Source organism: Melozone crissalis, unplaced genomic scaffold (genome assembly GCF_028551555.1).
Source record: "Melozone crissalis strain CALT ecotype California unplaced genomic scaffold, PUWL_Pcris_2 ptg000068l_1, whole genome shotgun sequence".
Classification (NCBI taxonomy): domain Eukaryota; kingdom Metazoa; phylum Chordata; class Aves; order Passeriformes; family Passerellidae; genus Melozone; species Melozone crissalis.
In genome coordinates, this window is record NW_026535846.1 from 1414620 (window position 1) to 1436076 (window position 21457).

The following is a 21457-nucleotide window of genomic DNA, read 5'->3' on the forward strand; positions in this document are numbered from 1 at the left end:
TCTGTATGAGAAGAACACATTGAAAAGTAGCAAATAAATAAACATCAAAAGAGAGAATGCAAAGAGGAATTTACCACTGACCCTTCAGTTATCAAGAACTTTCAAACCACAGAACAGGGGGGCCTTGTGAGGACATAAAATATGTAAATTTAATCTGCAGTATGGCATGTACTTGATCAAAATGAATGAAAGGTCAAACCAAGCAAAAGAATTCCCAGAATACATAAACTGGAACGATTGTTTGAATATGTATAGCCCTCCTTAGTATATATTTAACCATTACAATGAAAGGGTATGTAAGGAGAATTGCTGTAGTTATCCATGTGCCTCTGGCAGTTGCCAAGTACCCACCATGCTGTTTACTGTCCCTTTTATTCCTTATTAAACTTTTACAAAATTTAAAGAGTGAACCTTGTTTCTCATGCCGTTTGACCAAAAACTGCATTTTGGGTACAATAAGAGGGAAAAACGTCATGTGCTTCCCCAGCACTGGGTGGGGGGAATGAGGAGCCCTGCGGGGTGCTGTGAAGAGGAAAAAGAGACCCCTGAGGTGAATCGATAAACCCAGCACCTCCCAGTGCACCCCAGTGTCACAGCACATCATTGTAGTCACGGGGTTCCTGCTGTCCCTCGTAGGGTCCCGACAGCTCCGCGTTGGTCACTTGTGGATTCTGAGGTGGGGCAGGGCTGAGGGACTGTCAGGGTCTGTCATAATGGACAGATGACCTGATGGTTCGTAGGAATGATCTCAGAGTGCAAAACACCAACACGGTACAAGGGGGTTTGCAGTGATAATCAGATCAAATGCAATTTTATTAAAATAATCACAGCAAAAATGCGATAGAGGGATTAAGGGAAAGAAAAAAGAGAGAGAAAGAGAGAGAGAGAGAGAGAGAGGGGATATAGCTACCAATGCAGAGACGAAGTCCTTTGCTGCAGTCCAGCCGAGGGTCCGCCTTCGACGCTGGGGAGATCTCAAAGGCTCTAGCTAACTCAGAGGTTTTTATTACTGGAAATTGTGAGGGGGGGGGAAACAGATACAATAGGGAACAGATGTAACAGGTAGTCCAAGTTCTTAGCAGTAAATGAGCTTGATAGATGTAACAGGTAGTCTGTGTTCTCAGCAGTAAATGAGAGCCATTGTTTTCTTGGTTCAGTGGTCACAACCTGCAGGCAAACATCTCGTTTCGGTCAGCTTGCCTCCCCACACACCTTCCCTGGGTTGGGGGTTTCAGTCCTAGTCCTTGGAAGGAGCAGAGGGGCCTCTTAGGAGTTTCATGTCTCAGTCCTTGATGGAAAAGCTTCTTCCATCTCAGTCTGTCTGTCACGGTGGTTGTAAAACAGGTGAGGGTCTTCTGTGGGAGACCACCTGAAACTCAGGAGAAGTCCAGCCAGGCCGAGAGCTGGGACAGCTTCCAAAGCTGCTATTGTTGCAAACGGGGCACGATGCCCTCTTCTTAGCATACAGCAAACACACTTGTGTAAACAATAGCTTAACACTGAGCTTTCAGGTCTCAGGGCCCGTGGCGTGTGACTTTTCTCCTTCAGAGCCAGATATAGACGGGGGGGGGGGTCTTCTCTTCAGTGGTCTCTCAAGGACGATTGTGAGGCAGATGAGGGAAAATTGGGACAGACTCTCACAGGGACACCCATGGGGGCACGGAGAATGACACCGGAGACCTGGATGGGGGTGACACTCGTGGGTGACGTGTCCCTGTTCTCCCCCTGTACTCACCCCCTGCCCACTCAGTGCCCCTAATGTGGGTGTTGAGCACAGCTCCCTCCTCCAGGGGATGGGGGTCCTGTGGGGATAAGGGGGGTCTAGGAGTGTCTGGGGAGGTGGGAAAGGGGAGTCCTGATCCGAGCCCCTCACTCACCTGTTCTGGAGCTTCCTGGCAGCTGCAAGGAAAAGGGGAGGGGGTGACCGTGAGTGTTATGAACAAAAGTTCTGGTAATTTTTTTTGTGAGAAAAAGTTACAAAAAGGCAGCCAGATCACTGTCGCTGCCAAAGTTCTGCGTGTTTTGTTATTGTAATCACGAGTCATTGTAGCTAATCTCTCCTTTTGTATTAGCAGAGCCTTGCCTGAAGCTAAAGTGTACTTTTCCCCAGAATAGTGAAGAGACCTGAGAGGGTGGGGGGGGCTATGCAAAGTGACTCCAAGGACCAGCATGCCGTGGGACCCCTACTCCGAACATGCAGGAACCCCAAAAACAACGAGCCACCTAAGAGTTGAGAGACTGGAGTGATGTCTGGACGTGAGGAGCCGAGTGCTGAGCCTGCAGACATGCGGAACACCTTCGGAGTCCCTCTCACCCTGACAGTGGGAGTCGTCCCCGGCGGTGAGACCGAGCCGACTGGGCCGGGAGGGGTAACAACGGAAGGGACCACCACGCCCCAAAGGCTCCCACAAGGACCATGTTTCCCAGCTCTGCCCCTAGTGGACAAAGCTGCGCATATCCTCCATCTCTGCGTCGTCCTGGGAGAGACGAAGGGAGACTGCAGCCCTGCCGAGCTGCCCAATCCTGAGCTGATCACTTTTAATAAAGGCATTAAAAAGGAGAAGAAGTCTCCTGGCCCTGTTTACTTCAGTGAGGACACCAGGACCCCTGAACCTTGCTGGGACCTTGGCAGCTCCAACCCCCCATGGGACCCCCAAATCCCAACTGGACCCCAATTCCCACTGGACCCCTGACTCCCCCTGGACACTCTGAGCACCACTGAAATCCCCAGAACTTCTGCACCAATGCAGGGTCGCCAACTCCCCCTGGTGCCCCCAACCCTCTGTGTCCCCCGTACCCCAAGCCTGGAAGGGAGGGGCACCCCGAAACTCCCCCAGGACCCCAGAAAGATCCCCCAACGTCCCTGCACTGCCCTCAAGGACCTCACAAAACCCTCCAGGAGCTCCCTGTGCCACCCCAATGTTCCTCAAAGCCCACCCAGCGAAGGCCTTGGAGCGCAATGAAGATTCTCCAAATTACCCCCAAATTCCCCAGGACACCCAGCTGCGGTCACTGCGGGCTCTGTCCCGCAGCACAGGGGCCTCGGGTGCTGCTGATCTCTGACCCCACTCTGGGGGCTTCCCCTCACTCCAGGACCCCCGTCCCCTCCATTGTCACTCACCCTGGTGGTGCCACCAGTGACAGCCCCCAATGACAACCAGGAGTAGGAGCAGGAACAGGAGGGTCCTGCCAACATTCACAGTCACTGCTGGGGACAGAGGGGATACATAGGGACGAACTGCAGGCATCCTGAACCTTCCCGGAACGCTGTGTGACCCCCACCTGTGACCCAGGGTGAGCCAGGTGTCATCTCCAGGGCCAGCTCAGGGCTGAGTGCCTGGAACATGCGGTGCCCTTCCTGTCCCAGCTGGTTGGTGGCCATGCACTGATAGGTGCCTGAATGTCTCACATCGATGTCCCTGAGCTCCACGAGGGGACCCCGGGTCACCTCCTGCCCGTTGTGCAGCCAGGTGAAGGTGACAGGGGCTGACCCCACCTGCACCGAGCAGCACAGGGTCACGTTGTCACCTGCATGCACCTGGTGTGACAGGGGACCAGGGGTGATGGTGGCATTGGCCACGGGCGCTGCGGGGACAGAGACAGGACTGCCACTGGGCGAGGAGGGTTAGGGTTCGGTGGGTGGGATGACCCCCAGCCCGAGGGTCGCACTCACCCAGGACGGTGACATTCAGGGGGTCACTCTTGGCCCCGCTGTCCCCATCACTGACCCGGCACTGGTACTGGCCGCTGTCATTGTCCCCAAAGTGGCGCAGGTCCAGGTGGGGGCCAGTTCCCAGCAGTGCCCCTGAGCCCTCCCGGTGCCAGGAGAAGGACAAGGGACCTGTCCCCATGGCCACTGTGCAGCTCAGCACCAGGCTGTCCCTGAGTGCCACCTGTCCCCTGGGGGACTGTGATGTCAGGGACATGTCCGAGGGTGGGACCCCTGCAGGAGTGGGGGACACATGAGGGATTGCGGACCCAGGATGGGCAGGGGGACAAAGGAGGGGAAAGAGGGGGATTGGACGGGAGCAGAGAGGATCCCAGTGAGTAGAAGAGGACCCTGGGAGGCATGCTGGGATCTGGGGACAATGGTGAGACCCTGTGGAAAGGCGTAGAGACCCAGGCAGGGATGGGGAACTACAAGTGAGACTGAAGAGACTCAGGGAATGATTTGAGGTTTAGAGACGGGCGGGTGGACCCAGGGAAGGAAGGAAGGTGAGAGGGTGGAGCAGGGACCTTGGAAGGTGTGGGGAATCCAGGGTGGGATGGGAAAGACAAAGAGAGGGATGAGGGGTCTCCAGGGGGAACTGCGCAGTCATGGTGGAAACCAAGAGGGTCTTGGGAAATTTTGTTTGATGCAGGGAGGAGTAAAGGGAGGGATGAAGGATTCAGGCAGTGGTGGGGAAACCCTTGGAGGATGATGGGCTTCCCTATCCCCATCCTTGCACTCACTGTGCACTGTCACTGTTGCCAGTTCTGACTCCTTCCACTGGAACACTAAATGGCTCACATAGCCCTTGCAGTGGTAGTGGCCACTGTGGTTCAGCTGCAGCGGGGACAGCTCGGTCCCATCCTGGGGTCCTTTCAGATGCTTCTCTTCATGGTAGAAGTAAACGTCCGTGAGCGGTTTGTTCTGCCTGACCCAGCAGCGCAGTGTCACCTTGTCCCCCTCCAGCAGCACCGGTGTTGGCACCTGCAGCACCAGCCAGCCTGAGGGACAGAGGGGAACTGTCACACCATAGGTCCCATTTTCACCATTTTTATAGGGATTTCCCCATTGTATCACACCCAATTCCAACATGAGTTTCCCCCACTCTGACATGTTCTCTGATGTCCCCAGAGAAGGGGACAGGCTCTGGGCACACAGGAGGCGACTCATGGAGCAAAGCCCACCCAGAGCCCTCAGGTTCCCTGTGATTGCCAGCCTGGGGACACCCAAACCCCACCTCACTGTCTGAGATGGTCATGGGGGGGCTGCGCCCGGTGCCAGGTCTGTCACAGGTGTAGGTATCTCTCGGTGACACTGAGGTTGTCACATCCCTCCTGCCTCCAGCGCTGTCCATCCTTGTACCAGGTGGTGGCATCAGCCATCCCCACACCCTGGCAGGTCAGTGTCACCCGGTCCCACAGCACTGCCGGCCATCAGGAGGGCACCACGAGGAGCTGGGTGGTCTGGGCACCTGTCGGTGACAGGGGACACCAGCCTGCCAGGGCCACCATGGGGCTGGGGACAGTGGAGCGGGGCCATGGCATCCCCCGAGGACTCACCAGCGAGGCCGAGGGTCTGGGCTGGAAGGGAGAAGGGACCGGGCTCAGTGGGGGTGCATCATGGGGACAGAGTCACCTAAGACACAGGGCGTGGGGGATGTCCCCAAACTGTCCCATGGGGACAGCAGTTCTTGTGGGAAAGTGCATGGGAGTGGTCCCCAAAAGATTTGGAGGGGCAGGGGGACATGTCTGTGTCACAGCCACCCATGCACCACATCCCTGTGGCACAGACACCTTGGGAACAGGGACACTGAGGCCACCGTGGGCTGAGGCAGAACATGGGGACACTGTGGACATCCCAGGCCCGAGGACACCACAGACACAGCCCATGCTGGCCCAGGTCGCCCTCACCAGCTCATGATCCCATCCCCATGATCCCATCCCCATGGCCACATCCTCACTGTTCTTGTCCCCTTCTGTCCCTTCATCCCAATTCCCTTGTCCCTATGCCCAGAGCTACCTGAGCCCAAAAGTGCCACTGCCCACATTCCTATCACCTCATCCCCATTCCGCTTCCTGTCCCCAAAGCCACAGTACATCCCCACTCCCACTAAGGTCCACTGTGGGTAACATGGACTGGCACTGCTGGCATTGGGCACCCAAGGGGACCCCATAGCCCCCCTGTTCCCCCTCCCCATCCCTGGGGTGTCAGGCCTGTGTGCAGGGCACTCACCCCACAGGAGCAGCGCCACCTTCCCGGCCATCCCGGTGTCCCCAGCCATGTGCACTGGCTGTCACTCGCTGCTGTGGCCACCTCTCCCCTGGCTGGCGGCTTTTCAGATGAAGGGGAAGGAAGTGAGGTCACGTCCATCCCCATGTGTAGGTGGCACCTAGTGGGGGCAGGGTGGCCACAAGCTGGGCACAGGCTGTCAGCAGGATGGGCACAGGCTGAGGACAAATCTGGGTTGGACAAGGTGGGACATGGGGTTTGCAGGAGTGGTGGGCTTAGGGGTTTGGGAATGCGGGCATGGGTGTCCAGAGCAATGGGGGGGCGTCCTTTGGGAATTGGGGTTTCTGGGAATAGGGCTCTTGCTGAGGGGATGTCACTGGGGATGCGGGTGCCATAGGAATGGTGCTCCCCAGGACTGGGGGGACTCAGGGATGGGAGTCCCAGGGCAACGTGAACCCCAGGGATTTGGGGTCATGGGATGGGGATGCTGGGGGAATGGGGGATCCAGTGGGAATGGGGGTCCTGAGATAATCAAGGTGCTCTGGGAAGGATCTTTTCAGGGGATGGAATGAATGGCAGAGGGTTTCTTGGGAATGGGGTGCTGGGCCATGGAGATCCAGGGGAACATCAGTATTGGGGTAGGGGTTGGAGAGAGTAGGGGGACATCAGGAATGGGGGGCCCATGTTTCAATTCCCAGGGAAATGAGGGTGCCAGGGTTGAGCAGTGGCTGGGTGGGCCCTTGGGTCAAAGCTCCTTCCCTGGGTGGCTCAGGTTTTTGGGTGACCCAGAGCCCAGCACAGTCGCCACAATGTGCCAGCAGCTTGGGGGTCACCCCAGGTGGATTCCAATGAGCTCTGGATCAGTGTCCCCTCAGACTCCAGTGACTTTTCTCTCTCTTTTTTTCCATTTCCATCATTTCAATCCTCAACTTCACAAGTTCATGCCTTGACGATCCTGGGGGTCATCTGAGCAGGGAAGGGGCGGGGGAAGCCCAGGGTGAGGGAAGCAGGGGTGAGGGGTTGGCAGGGAGGGCTGTGGAGGCTGTGGGGGATGTGGGCATTCAGCTTTCCCCCCCCCAACACTTTCACTTCCTCTCTCTTGGGCAGAAGGAAGAGGCCATTTGACACGTTTGTCATGCAGTGGGAGGAAGTGGGTTCTCTCCTGGGGGGGCACATCCAGAGGGCTCCTCTCCTGGGGGGATCCTGTCCCAGGGGGGACACGTGATGGCCAAGAGGGTCCTGTCCTGTGGCATGGAAGCTCCAGAGAGGTCCAGATTTCTCCGTTCTTGCTCATCCCCTGCAAGATCTGAGCCAGAAAGAGCAGCTGGGGAATGGAGCCCTGGGCAGGAAGGAGCTCCCAAACTCCTGCTCCTTGAAGCCAGTGGCCATCCAAGGGTGGGGCCCAGCCATGGCCCAGCCCCACTGCACAGGGATGGCCATTGCCCAGCCCTGCTCTGGCCAGCCCCAGGTGGCAGCCAGCACCTGAGTGTCCCTCCTGCCCCCTTGGCTTTGATTCTGGCAGCTTTAGAGCTGCTGCAGAGGTGAGAATTCTGTGGGTGGAAAAAGGGCTGCCTGTGGTTTGCTCAGCCCTGCAAGAAGCACAAACCCCAAAGGGAGTCCAAGCAGTGGTTCTATGAGGGCCTTTGGTGGTTTTCAGAGCAGTGCTGGCTGGAAATGCCCCTTGCAGAGGCAGCTGAAAGGGAACCAGTCAGGAAATCCAACAATTCATTATTATGTCCTGCTCAGTAAGGGACTGAGAGAGCTCCAGAACTACTGCAAATCCCACAGCAATCTGCTGAACAACCTGACCTGGACCCTCCTCCTCCTCCCTGCCTTGCCGTGGATGGACAGTGGCCGGATGCCCCGCACCCACCACAGCCGCTCTCTCACTGCCCTGCACACCTGGATGGGGAGAGAAAATTGAGCAGAGGGTTCCTGGGTTGAGACAAGGACCGGGAGAGATCACTCATCAAATACTGTCACGGGCAAAACTGCTTATGGTTTAGAGATCCGAATTGAATTTATTGCTGACAAAATAAGGATAAGTCAAATAAACACTTCATTATACCTTCCCCGTGTTATGAATAACTTTGTAGTCATTGGCTTTCACTATTATATTGGTTTTTCCAAATTATTTTGATATAATACAGTTTGTAATCACTTTTTAACTGCTTTTGATACACTACAGTTTTTCCGCCTTTTTACTCTAATCCCTGTGTAGAATATATATTTTAGTTTGAGAAATATATTATAATTTATGCTCTCTCAAAATATAAAGATAGAGACAATGTGCTATGTGCTATAACATTAACTGTTGCAGAAGTAGCTAATGCCTTTATTTGTGTAACTAAGTGACAAAGGTGAAAATAACTCAGATAATTGTGTGAAATAGCTAATGTTGATTTAATATTCTGGTGGAGTGTCTCATCTGTAGGAGAAGAACACATTGAAAAGTAGCAAGTGAAAAAACATCAAAAGAAAAATGCAAAGAGGAATTTACCACTTACCCTTCAGTTATCAAGAACTGTCAAACCACAGAACAGGGGGGCCTTGTGAGGACATAAAATATATAAATTTAATCTGCAGTATGGCATGTACTTGATGAAAATGAATGAAGGGTCAAACCAAGCAAAAGAATTCCCAGAACATGTAAACTGGAAAGAATGTTTTCATATGTATAACCCACTTGAGTATGTATTTCACCAATACAATGAAAAGGTATGTAGGGAGAATTGCTTTAGTTAACCATGTGCCTCTGGCAGTTTCCAAGCACCCAGCATGCTGTTTATCATCCCTTTTATTCCTTAATAAACATTTTTAAATTTTAAAGAGCGAGCTTTTTTTCTCACACAGTTTGACCAGAAAACAGAATTTTGGGTACAATAAGAGGGAAAAACATTGTGTGCTTCCCCAGAACTGAGAGGGGGAATGAGGAGCCCCATGATGTGCTGTGAAGAAGGAGAAGAGACCCCTGAGGGGAATCAATGCCCCCCAGTGACCCCCGTGTCACAGCAGGTCATCCTCATTGTAGTCACAGCGGTCCTGCTGTCCCTCCAGGGATCCCGAGAGCTTCGTGTTAGTCACTTGTGGATCCCGAGGTGGGGCATGAGTGTGGGACACCCATGACGGCCCTGAGAGACACACTGGTGGTGCAGATCTGGGTGGAGGTGACACCAGTGGGTGATGTGTCCCTGCCCCCCTCATACTCAGTCCTTGAGCACTCAGTGCCCCTGATGTGGGCACTGAGCGCAGCCCCCTCCTCTGGGGGGGTCCTGTGGGGGATAAGGGGGGTGCTGATGGTGTCTGGGGAGGTGGGAAAGGGGAGTCCCAGCCAGAGCCCCCCACTCACCTGTTCTGGAGCTTCCTGGCAGCTGCAAGGGAAAGGGGAGGGGGTGACCATGGGGACACTGGGACCCCTGAACCTTCCTGGGACCTCGGCAGCTCCCATCACACACGGGACCCCCAAATCCCCACTGCAGCCCCAATTCCCAATGGACCCCTGACTCTCCCCAGACACTCTGATCTCCCCTGACCCCCCCAGAACTTCTGCACCAATGCAGGGTCCCCAACCTCCCGGTGCCCCGAACCCTCTGGGTCCCCAGAACCCCAAGCCTGGCAGGGATGGGAGAAGGAACAGGAGGGTCCTGCCGACATTCACAGCCACTGCTGGGGACAGAGGGGAAAACATTTGGGTCACCCTAAACCATGGGGGTCCTGAACACCCCAGAAACCCTGTGTGACCCCACCTGCGACCCAGGGTGAGCCAGGTGACACCTCCAGGGCCAGCTCTGGGCTGAGTGCCCGGAACACGCGGTGCCCGTCCAGCTGGTTGGTGGCCACGGACTTGTAGGTGCCAGAATGTCCCACATCCATGTCCCTGAGGTCCAGGAGGGGACCCCGGGCCACCTCCTGCCCGTTGTGCAGCCAGGTGAAGGTGACAGGGGCTGAGCCCACCTGCACCAAGCAGTGCCAGGTCACGCTGTCACCCGCAGGCACCTGGTGTGCCAGGGGACCGGGGGTGATGGTGGCATTGGCCACAGGCACTGTGGGGACACAGAAAGGGCTGAGGCCACAGGGAGGGCCTGGCAGCCAGTGTGGGGGGATAGGGGCAGGGGGGATGGGTGTGATGGGGAATGTTTGGGATGGGGTCGTATCAGGTAAGGGGGAGGAGACACAGGGCAGAGGTGGGGGGAAACAGGAAAGGTTTCTGGGGGATGTGGGGATCCCCAGGCAGGGGACCCAAGGCATCTGTGGGGGCTCCCCGTGCCCATCCCCGCACTCACTGCGCACCGTGACCCAGAGCCAGGCACTGCTCTTCTGCACGGCCCCGCCCTCAAATTGCACCTGGCAGCTGTAATTCCCTGAGTGGGAGACCCCCACGGCAGGCACCAGCAGCTGCAGGGACCCCTGCAGGCCCCCCACCACCTGCAAGTCCCGGTGGAACATGTTCAGGAGGGGGGCTCGGGGCCGCAGGGGTCTGGGGGTGCTGAGGCAGCTGAGAGTCAGGGGGGACCCCTCGGTGGGCTCGTGGGGACCCTCCAGCACCAGCACTTAGAAGAGCTCTGGGAAGGAGAAGGGAGGTGAGGACTGTGACTCTTAGTGCATTGGGAAGTGGCTTTTGGGAGTGTCAGGAGATTGGAGTTCTAGCCATGGGGGTGCTCACCCTGCACTGTCACTGTCACTGGTGCCGACTGTGCACATGGTGACATTTCAGAATCCACCAAGCCCCTGCAGCTGTAGTGGCTGCTGTGGTTCAGCTGCAGAGGGGATAGCAACACCTCAGTCCCGTTGAGGGACCTCTCCACCTCCTTGTTCCCACACTAGAATCGCACTCCAGTGACCGACATGTCCTGCCAGCACCGGTAGCGCAGTGTCACCGTGTCCCCCTCCAGCAGCGCCTCCAACGGCACCTGCAGCACCAGCGAGTCTGGGGGACAGAGGGGTCCTGTCACAACTGATGGCACCAGGACCCCCCATTGGGTCACACCCAGAGCACCAGGGATCCCCAGATCCAACATGGGGATCCCCCCCCACACTGGGATGCTCTGGGATGTCCCCAGAGCAAGGGACAGGCTCTGGTCACACAGGAGGTGACCCCTTGAGCGGAGCACACTCAGAGCCCTCGGGGTCCCTGTGATTGCCAGGCTGGGGACCCAAACCCCCCTCACCATCTAATACTCTCACAGCAGGGCTCCCCGTCCTCAGGACCCCAATTCCCCATGGACCCATTACCTGGACCCCCATTCCCTGGACCCCGCATTCTCCTGGACACCCATCCCTGGCTCCCCAAACCCCCTGAGCCCCCCTGCTCCTGGGAAGCCCATGTCCCACTGACCTAGCGACCGCCTTGTCCCCAGCATGTCCCCACTCTGCCCACAGCCTGTCCCCAGCTTGTGGCCACCCTGCCCCCACCAGGTGCCACCTACACATGGGGATGGACGTGACCTCGCTTCCTTCCCCTTCATCTGAAGAGCTGCCAGCCAGGGGAGCGGTGGCCACAGCAGCGAGTGACAGCCAGTGCACATGTCTGGGGGCAGCGGGATGGCCGGGAAGGTGGCGCTGCTCCTGTGGGGTGAGTGCCCTGGGCACAGGCCGGGCTGGTAGCACCCCAGGGATGGGCTCTGGTGAGGCAGAGAGTGGTGGGGAGGGGGCAGAGGGGGGCTGTAGGGTTCCCTGAGGTTCCCAATGCCAGAAGAGCCAGAGCTTGAAGTGACCGGGGTCATGGGGTGGCCGTGGGGCCAAGAGAGGGTGAACAGGGCTGGACGGATAGGAATGTGGGGAGAGGCATCCTGGGGCTGGGGCAGCTGTGGGGACAGGGACACAGGGATGCAGGCCTGCAGGGATGCAGGGACAGGGAAAAGAAGACAAGCACAATGCGGATGGGCCATGGAGACAGAGGCCATGGGGCTGGCAGGGGAGACCTGTGCTAGCACAGGGTCCCCATCCAGACATCTGTGCCACACCAATGTCACCATGGGGATAGTTCAGGGGCAGCCTCTATGACCCATTCCCCCGTGCACAACTGTCCCCATTTGCCGGATTTTCGGCTGTTTAGATGGTTCGGGAAGGCCCGAGATGGCCTTGGGCAGCCCGCGCTCCAAAGGACGAGAAGGGACTTCAGATCTTTTCTCGATCTCAGTGTTTATTAAATGCTTATCTAAAAGATTTTCTCTGGGCCTGACAGAGTTCTGCTCAGCAGTCAGCCATGGGCACACACTGAGAGCCCCTGGGGCGGTCACTTATCTTTATACTCGGAGCTACGTATACAATATTTATCATTTTCTTCCAATACCTTCTACTTTTATTAACTAGTGCACTTTTGGAAAGGACCAATCTCAAAGTGCCAACATCACCACAGAAGATGGAGGCCAAGAGGAAGAAGAAGAAGGAGAAGGGCATGCCCCAATTCCTCCATCTTACTTCTCTAGACTCCCCTGTACAGAAATCTTAAACCCTGTATCTCACACTCCAATTAACTTATCCCTTCATCATTCACCCCAGTGAAATCCTCCTATCCTCATACTGATGTCGTCTCTTGTGTGGGATCAAAGTCTAGCCACCAGACATTTCTGGCAACATTCCAGGACTCCCGAGCCCCCCAGGGGTGGTCTTGGTCACCCTGCACCTCAGTCCTGAGAGGCTGAGATCCCACACCCATTGTGCCACCCCAGCCCAGCCCTGTCCCTTCTCCCTTCCAGCCCAGACCTACGGCGTCACTGGTGATTCCTTAGGGGATGCCATGGCCCCACCTTGCTCTCCCCAGCCTCACGCTGGCCCTGGCAGGCTGGTGTCCCCTGTCACCCACAGGGGCCCAGACCACCCAGCTCCTGGTGGAGCCCCCCTGGAGGCCGGCGGTGCTGTGGGACCGGGTGACACTGACCTGCCAGGGCTCGGGGAACACTGGTGTCACCACCTGGTACAAGAACGGGTGGCGCTGGAGGCAGGGGGGACACAACCACCTCACTGTCACTGAGAGAGGCAACTACATGTATGAGAGACTCAGCACTGGCTCAGCCCTGCCATGACAGTCTTAGATGGTGAGAGGGGTTTGGGTGTCCCCATCCTGGCACCCGCAGTGACCCTGAGGCTCTGGGTGGGCTCAGCTCCATGGGTCACCTCCTGTGTGACCAGAGCCTGTCCCCTGCTCTGGGGACATCCCAGAGCATCCCAGTGCTGGCAGACCCTGTTTGTGGAATTGGAGATCCCTGGTGTGCTGTGTGTGAGCCAATACGGGGTTCGTGGTGGCATTGGGACCTGCCAGGTGTAACAGGACCCCTGTGTCCCACAGCCCCATTGGTGCTACAGGTGCCAGCGCAGGCACTGCTGGAGGGGGACACGGTGACACTGCGCTGCCGGTGCTGGCAGGACAACCCGGTCAGCTCAGTGTCCTTCCACCATTAAGAGAAGAAACTGCAGGAGCTCTCTGATGGGACCGAGCTGTCCCTGTCCCCTCCGCATCTGCAACACAACGGCCGCTACAGCTGTGGTAGCATGGTGAAATCCAGGGTATCATGGGGATGGGAGAAGTCGGAATCAGTGACAGTGACAGTGCATGGTGAGCACCCCACAGCTGCCACTCCAACCCCCCCACAGCCCCTCCCTAGTGACTAGGGCTCACAAATCTCCCTCCCCTCTCCTTTCCAGAGCTTTTCACGGTGCCAGTGCTGGACGGTCCCTCTGAGCCCACCGACGGGTCCCCCCTGACTCTCAGCTGCCTCAGCACCCCCAGCCCCTGGGACCCCGAGCCCCCCTCCTGCACGTGTTCTAATGGGATGGGCAGATGGTGGGGGGCCGGCAGGGGTCCCCACAACTGCTGGTGCCCACCATGGGGGTCTCCCACTCAGGGAATTACAGCTGCCAGGTGCATTCCGAGGGGGGGGCCGTGCAGAAGAGCAGTGACCGGCTCCGGGTCACGGTGCGCAGTGAGTGCGGGGATGGGCACGGGGAGCCCCCACAGATGCCTTGGGTCCCCTGCCTGGGTACCTCCATTACTGCCCCGTTCCCCCCATCCCTCACTGGGTCCATTCACCCATCTCTGAGTCAACCCCACCCCTCTCTGCTGTTTCCCCGCAGTCTCCAAGTCCCACCATATCCTCTCTGGGTCTCCATATCCGCACTGGGGTCCTCCCATCTCCCGCTCCATGTGTCCCCTCATTAAATCCCCCATCCTTCCTTGGGGTACCATCCAAGCCTCCCCCGCCCCAACTCTGCACCTCCTTTCCCTCACTGGTCTCTCCCTGCCCCTCCCTGACCTCTGCCCAAGTCCCTCAAGGTCCCCTGGTGTCTCCCCCTCCTGCAGGAGTTCTGCCCTTGAGGGTGTCTCTGTCAGCCTTGTGCTGAGCTGCACAGTGGCCACAGGGACAGGTCGTCTGTCCATTTCCTGGTACCCGGAAGGGCTCGAGGGCACCGCTTGGCACTGGCCCTGCCTGGAGCTGCGCCACACTGGGGACAAGGGCAGTGGCCAGTGCGGGGACAGCATGGCTGAGAGTGTCCCCCTGAATGTCACTGTCCTTTGTGAGCGGGACCATCAGGCTGGGGGTGACTCCACCATGGCACCCCCATCCACCTCACCAGGTGCCAGCCCTGTTTGTCTCCCCACAGTGCCCGTGGCCAATGCCACCATCACCCTCAGTCCCCTGTCACACCGGGTGTGTGCAGGTGACCCCGTGACCCTGCGCTGCTCAGTGTAGGTGGGCTCAGCCCCTGTCACCATCACCTGGCTGCACAATGGGCAGGAGGTGGTCCAAGGTCCCCTCCTGGAGCTCAGGGCTGTCGATGTGGGACAATCAGGCACCTACCAGTGCATGGCCACCAACCAGCTGGGACAGGACGGGCACCAGGCACTCAGTTTAGAGCTGGCCCTGGAGGTGACAACACAGGAACAGGGCACAGGTAGGGTCACTTGGGGTCACATGGGGGGTGCAGGACTCTCGGGGTTCTGGGTGACCCTGATGTGTCTCTCTCTGTCCCCAGCAGTGGCCGCAGGGGTCTGCGGGTCCCTCCTGTTCCTACTTCTTCTCCTGGCTGTCATCAGGGGCTGGCACTGGTGGCACTCCCTGGGTGGGTGACAATAAGGGGGAATGGGGGTCCCAGGGATTGGGGTGAAACCCCCACAGAGTTTGAGGTCCAGAGGGCAGCACCAACAGCTCCTGACTTGGGTGAAGCTGAATCCCTAGTGATCTCACCTGGGTGTCCTGGGGGATTTGGGGAGGTCCTGCAGGGTCGTGCAGGGACATTGGGGGTTCTGTCAGGGGTTTGGAGGAGTTTCGGGTCTCAGTGGATTCAGTAGATGATTCAAGGCTCATTAGGGGCTTCAGAGATGCACAAGGCTCCCAGGGGCAGTCAGAGGTCTCAGGGGTGTCAGGGGCCCTGAGGACTCCACAGTCACCCCTCCCCCCTTTCTTTTGCAGCCCTCAGGAAACAGCAGGAAAGGTGAGTGACGGGCTCCAGGCCTGAACCCCCATTTTATGTTCATTATGATCCCCTACACCCCCACAGACACCCCCTTATCCTTGCAGGGGCCCCCCAGTGCCCTCATCCCCTCCAGAGGCAGGGGAGCTGCTGTACAGCCAGGTCGTGCGAAAGAAGAAGACAGGGGGTGAGTACAGGTGGGGGGACAGGGACATGTCACCCTAGGGGTGTCACCTCCCATCCAGGTTCCCCCAACCGGTGTCTCTTGCAGTGCCCCCCTGTGTCACATCCTCCCAGGTGACCAATGCAGAGCTGCCAGGACCCCATGGGCAACAGCAGGACTCCAGTGACATCTACGAGAACATGCTGTGACACTGGGGGCACAGGGGGCACTGGAGATTCCTGCCTGAGGGCACCTCCCACTGTGTGTCCGCCCCCCAGCTCCCATGGATGCCCACCGTGCCATGGGGGAGGTGGCCACGAGTGTGGGGGTCCCATATAGGGCTGCCCAGAGCTCCCCGTTCCAGTGCTCCCAGTACGCCCAGGAGCTCCCCATTCCTTCCCCCAGTACCAGGGGGCACAGGACCCTTGTCCCTCTTATGGGACCCAAAATGCAGCTTTTTCATTAAACCAGGAGAAATGGTTTTTGTTTGTTTAGGTTTGCCCTGTTTGGCTCAGGAAGGAGGAATCCGGTCAGGTTTTTGTGCAGATCTTTGTGGGATTTGCAAGATTTTTGGGGCTCTATCTTGGTTTGAAAGACAGGTGTCTGTTAAGGAAGGAAGGAGCTTCTCTGGAAATGGAAAATATAAACCCCTTCCCTCTGAATTCTTAAAATTTTGGAATTAAGGGGCTCTCAGGTAAAGATATGGGAGTAGGAATAGGAAAATGTAAAAATAAAAATAAAAATTGTTATAGATGAATAATGAGATGATTTGCTCTAACAATTAAGGAATGAATATTGTGTGAATATTAAGAGAAGCTTTATTGATGTATAGTTATGTTATTGTAGTTTATTGTTTAGATGTCCTCTGTTCTCCTCACAGTCCCCTTTCCCCATCCTCTGTATTGTCGCCACCGGAAAGCCTGGGTTGTTTAGGAGAGGTAAAAGGAAGGTGTGTACGTGTGCCCCTCCTACAGGGCAGTTGAGAATGGAAAAGCTCATTGCTACTGGAGGGCACAGCATGGCACCACCTGACCCACCAATCAAGTTGCAGGAAAGCAATCTCCACCAATAAACGATGAAGAAGAGTTGACTGACAGACTTTGGGAGGGGCCAGGGTTGGCTGATGCAACCCCCAGAGGTATAAAATGTGAAGCACCTGTCTCAAAGATGAGCTGTGTGGTAAGCAGCCATGAGGGAGGCTCCCAGGCCTGTTTTTCCATATTGTTATATTTGCCCAATTATCCCATCATCAAAAAACCAAACAATATTAGAGGTAGCAGCAATTTTAATTGAATAGTTCAGAAAATATATAAAATTTGATACACTTGAAATATTAACAATCAAATTGGACTAAAAATAAGAGATAATTTCATTCCAATAATAGCCCCTAAGAAAAAGATAACCACGGGGTTCAGAGTGCAGGGCTCTTGGACCCTTGCCACCTTACGTACGAGCTTGCCAAGTGAAGATTCTCCCCTTATATGCCATGTATCGATGTCAACTCCTCCCATTTTCGTTTCATCACACCTCTACATCCGCCCTCATCACCACCTTTACCGTGCATGCTCCACCGCTTGTTTTGGTGGTCACACAAGTCCTTGGAGGTCATCACTGATGAAGGCCTCTTCTATTCCTCTATGCACTTTAATTCACCTTTGGGTTACACAAGAGCACCAAGCCAGTACAATGTAAGCCAAAACTAACATATTACTGCATTTAATCATCAAAGCAATAAATCTCTTATAGCTGGCATTTTCCTGGGACCCAATCAGATTTTCCCTTCTTTTTGTTAATTTTTAGTAACTGTTATCTCTTGCTTTTATCACTTCTCCTTGAACATCTCCAAGGAGTGGGGGTGGAACCCCTCCTATCTCTTTCTTTTTTGGCATAACAACTTTTAAATATTCTATTACTTCCAAATATAAATTGCTGTATCAATATTGATTACTTTTAAAATTTTATCAGCATGAATCATACCTATTTACCACACATGGAATGCTTTTGTTTTCATTGATTTTTAAGACTATGAAGAAAACATTGGTGCTGGATGACTCAGAGACAGCCCGTGTGTGTTAGGTGTAGTCTACAGGGGATAAAGAAAAGGAAAAGAGAAGTACTAATACATCCTGATAAGTTTGGAAATTTAGATAGCATGAAGAATGAATAACACAAGAAGTAAAGATGGTCTGAAAAAGAGTCCACTAGAGTGTAATTTAGCAGATGAGAAAGATTTGGGAGGAATCCCAGGGGGTAATTTTTCAAGGAAAGGTAATCGGATGTACTCTTAACCAATGGTAGGCTTGGTATCAATTAGAAAGTGGTGAAGAGTGACCCCCTAATGGAACTTCATGATCCATTGTTACAGTTGATGTTATTTTTAAGAGAAGAAGAAAAATGAGATCCTGTGATATATGCAGACATGTTTTTTACCCTCAAGAATAAACCTGAGTGGCAAAAAGAATGTGGCTTTGATTTGGCTCCATAGGACCTTTAGTCCTAACTTTGGAAAGAGATAAGAAGCAGAAAAGAAAGAGATGTTTTTCAGCATTCAGCATAAGGCAGAGATGTTTGAAATTGGCTCAAATGCACCAGGAAGATTGTGTTCTAGGTGTCCAAGACTTAGAGCCAAGTTAGTCCAGGCCAGCTCAGGTACACTCCCCCTCAGGCAACCACTCCGCCCCCTGAATGAAAGCCAAATGGCAGTGAGGATGAGATGAATAATTGTCCCCAGGTGAGGGGACAATTTCAGAGACCCCCAGTGACAAGCAACCCAAGGAATAAAACCAAGAAAGCTTTGCCTTTAGTCACCCCCTTAAGGCAAGTCTTGAGTCCCCCAGGAGAAGCCATGGGGGTGAACATCTGCTTTTCTACTAGTGACCTGAACAGTTGGTGGGAAAAAGTTACAATGGATAGAGAAAACCCTAGCAAAGCAGCAAAAAGACTGGAGTTCATAGTCAAGAATCAAGAGTCTGACTGAGGTGATACTGATTTCATGTTGACTGAGCTAACCAAAGCAGCAAAAAAGTTGGTGATCAAGGTAGCCAGAGCACGTGTGCATGGACAAATTGCTAGTGGAGCCTTGCAAGGTACAGTGGACCAGCTGTGTCCTATTGTAAGCCCTTTATGGGACGCGAACGATGCAGGCAGCTGTGCAATGTTAACCAGATACCAGGACATAGTCACATTGGAATTAAAAAATGCCATTCCAAAAGCAATAACTTGGTCAATAATAGATAACGTTACACAGGGACAGCACGAGTCTCCCACTGACTTTGTGGACAGGCTGTGAGCAGCTCCATGTAAATGCGCAGCCCTGCATCCCTGGTCGGATATGGGAAAGCAGCAGTGGGTTTCCCTGATGTTAGGGCAATCTAGCCCAGATGTCAGGCAGAAATTTCGGAAGCTGAAAGAGCCTGGAAAGAGAGACTTAAAGGCATGAATGAGAAAAGCATAGAAAGTGGATGATAATCAAGAGAGAGAAAAAGAAAAAGAGCTCCCTGCAGCCATGGTGGCAGCTCTGGATCAGCACCAGGGAGAGGACGTGGGATGCCTCTGGATGAAGCAGTGGCAGGGGCAACAATATCAGAGGCAGAGGAGGTTCAAAGCAGCCACAGACCAAGCTGGGGCCAAATCAATGTGCATCTTGTAAGAAATCAGGACACTGGAAATAACTCCAGTGCCCAGAGTTATCAGACAAAGTACACAAAACTCTTGCAGCCATTCTAGATGATAAGAAATGACCGAGACTGGCAATTCTTACCCTAGCAGGCCACCGGTTAAAATACAGCTAAAGAATGATCAAGAAGTTGAATTTTTAACTACTTGTAGACACACATTTTCACTCTTGAATCAAGCGCTGATACCCAAAAGTGAAAACTATCTTCAAGCAATAGGAGCCAGAAAATGCATTCTTCCTGCAACCACATCAATGTAAAATCAAGAAGAAAATGGGAATACATCAGTTTCTTTATTTACCAAACTCACTCAAATTTGTCCTAGGTATGGAATTGCTTGAAAATTTTGAGGCAACAGTTCCATTTAGAAAAAGAAAACTTCAATGATAGTTACCTGAAGACAAATAAGCGGTTTTAGCTGTAGGACTGACAACTGACACAAGACCAACAAACAAGAACAACTATTTAGAGCAAGTATTGAATCAGGTGTACCCAAGAGTGTGGGATACTCATAGCCCAGGAAAATCCAAACGAGCAGACCCTATGAAAATTGAGGTACAGACAAGAGTTAGGCCAGTAGTCAGAAAGCAATACCCTTGAAGATTAGAAGCTAGTAAAGGAATAGAACCAACAATCAATAAATTCCTGACATCAGGGTTATTGAAAGAATGGGAGTCAAAATTGGATACTCATAGATTAGCAATAAAGAAACCTAATGGAACTTAGAGACTAGTGCCAGATTTCCAGGCAATTAATGGTTTATACCTTACTAGCTTACTAGCTAAGCTTGGAGATGATTTTATTTGGTGCGGGGAAGGTCCATGGGCAGGTGCTGTTGAGAGCCGTTCCCTCTTGATCTGAGAGACCAGCTCCCCCAGCCCACCCTGCTCTCAGGCCCGGAGGTTGTAACGTGCGCTCGACCGGCAGCCGAAGGAGGGCTCTTGACACTGTGTCTGATCCAACAGGGTTTATTGAAGGTAGGTCAGAGGGTGCAGGTTGGGTGAGGGTGAGAAGAGGGACAGGAAGAGGCAAGAGCCCAAGCACTGTAACATGATGCATAAGGCACCTGCAAGCTGCTGGGGAAGCCTCAGGTCTGCTCAGTGAGCCCCGCGTGCCCTCAGCATTGGGACAGCCACCTTTCCCTCAGTGAGCCTCACGTACCAGGGTCAGCAAATCAAGAGGCACCAGGCATGCTGTAGGTGAATCAGAGCGAGTGCAGTGGGTCATGGTGGCCAGGGGCCAGAAGCAGGCAGAAAGCCATTGGGGTTAGGAAAAGGCTCTGCTCTGCTTACAGTGTGGGCTGAGGGCCGGGAGAGCTCCATTTCCCCCTTGAGGTGTTGGAGATGGGGCCTTTCATCCTTTCATATGTCTGCCCCTGGCTGCAGGCAGCCAAAGGAGTACGACAACACAAGGCCAAGAGCAGCAAAGCACAGAGCCAGCCATGCGCAGCACAGGGAGGTGGCCCAGTGCAAAGCCAGCGTGGCACTCTGAAGGTGCCCGCTGCACTCTCATGTGTACCTGGCCTGGGAACGACAGGAATGCCCATGGTCCAAGAGGGCCTTTCATTAGCCCGTGGGCTCAAAGCTGCTGCTCTTCTGGCTCAATGGGGCCTAAAGCCACAGAGCTCGGCCTCCCCCACAGCAACAGGAACAAGACTCGACAAGCAGGCAGTGGAGCTCAATGCCTAAGGCTGAGGGGCGGGGGGCTCCAGTCTGGAGCACAGGGAGGGCACCCCTCCAGCCCCACAACAGCTCGCCTCACAGCCCTGAAAGGCCAGGACCAGGGTTCCACGCCTGATTCCAGGGGGTCCCTCCAACAGGCCACCGACCTGGAAGCGCCAGAGCAGCCGGCTGTCAGGATCAAGGCGGCTGCCAGGGGGCTGCTTGTGGCCTCTGACAGCGAATAGCTCAAGGCTTAGCAGTGCCTCAGCCCCTCAGTGTCTCCCCCAGCCTGGCCAAGCTTCCCAGCAGCAGCACCACAGCCTCACAGCAGCTCCAGAGCAGCCCCATCCAGTGGCACCTGGGAGCCCTCAGCAATGCAGCCAGCAGCACATGGGCAGGAGGACATGGATGGCCGTTCCTGCCCAGCACAGGGGCTTGTGACCATCTCCAGGCACCCCTCTGGCAGGGATCCCAAAACTCCCCCAGGACCCCAAAAATCCCTTTACAGCCCTCTGAGACCTCCCCAAACCCTCCGGGACCTCCCAGTGCCCTCGTAATTTTCCTGAAAGCCCAGCCGGGAATGGCTCTGGACCAGAACCCACACCCTCCA

At 54.8% G+C, this 21457-nt stretch overlaps 1 pseudogene; it reads right to left on the reverse strand.

Annotated features, from left to right (window-relative positions):
• Nucleotides 1-419: 419 nt before the first annotated feature.
• The window catches only part of LOC128945954 (Fc receptor-like protein 4), a 112196-nt pseudogene continuing 91158 nt past the window's right edge, over nt 420-21457 (reverse strand).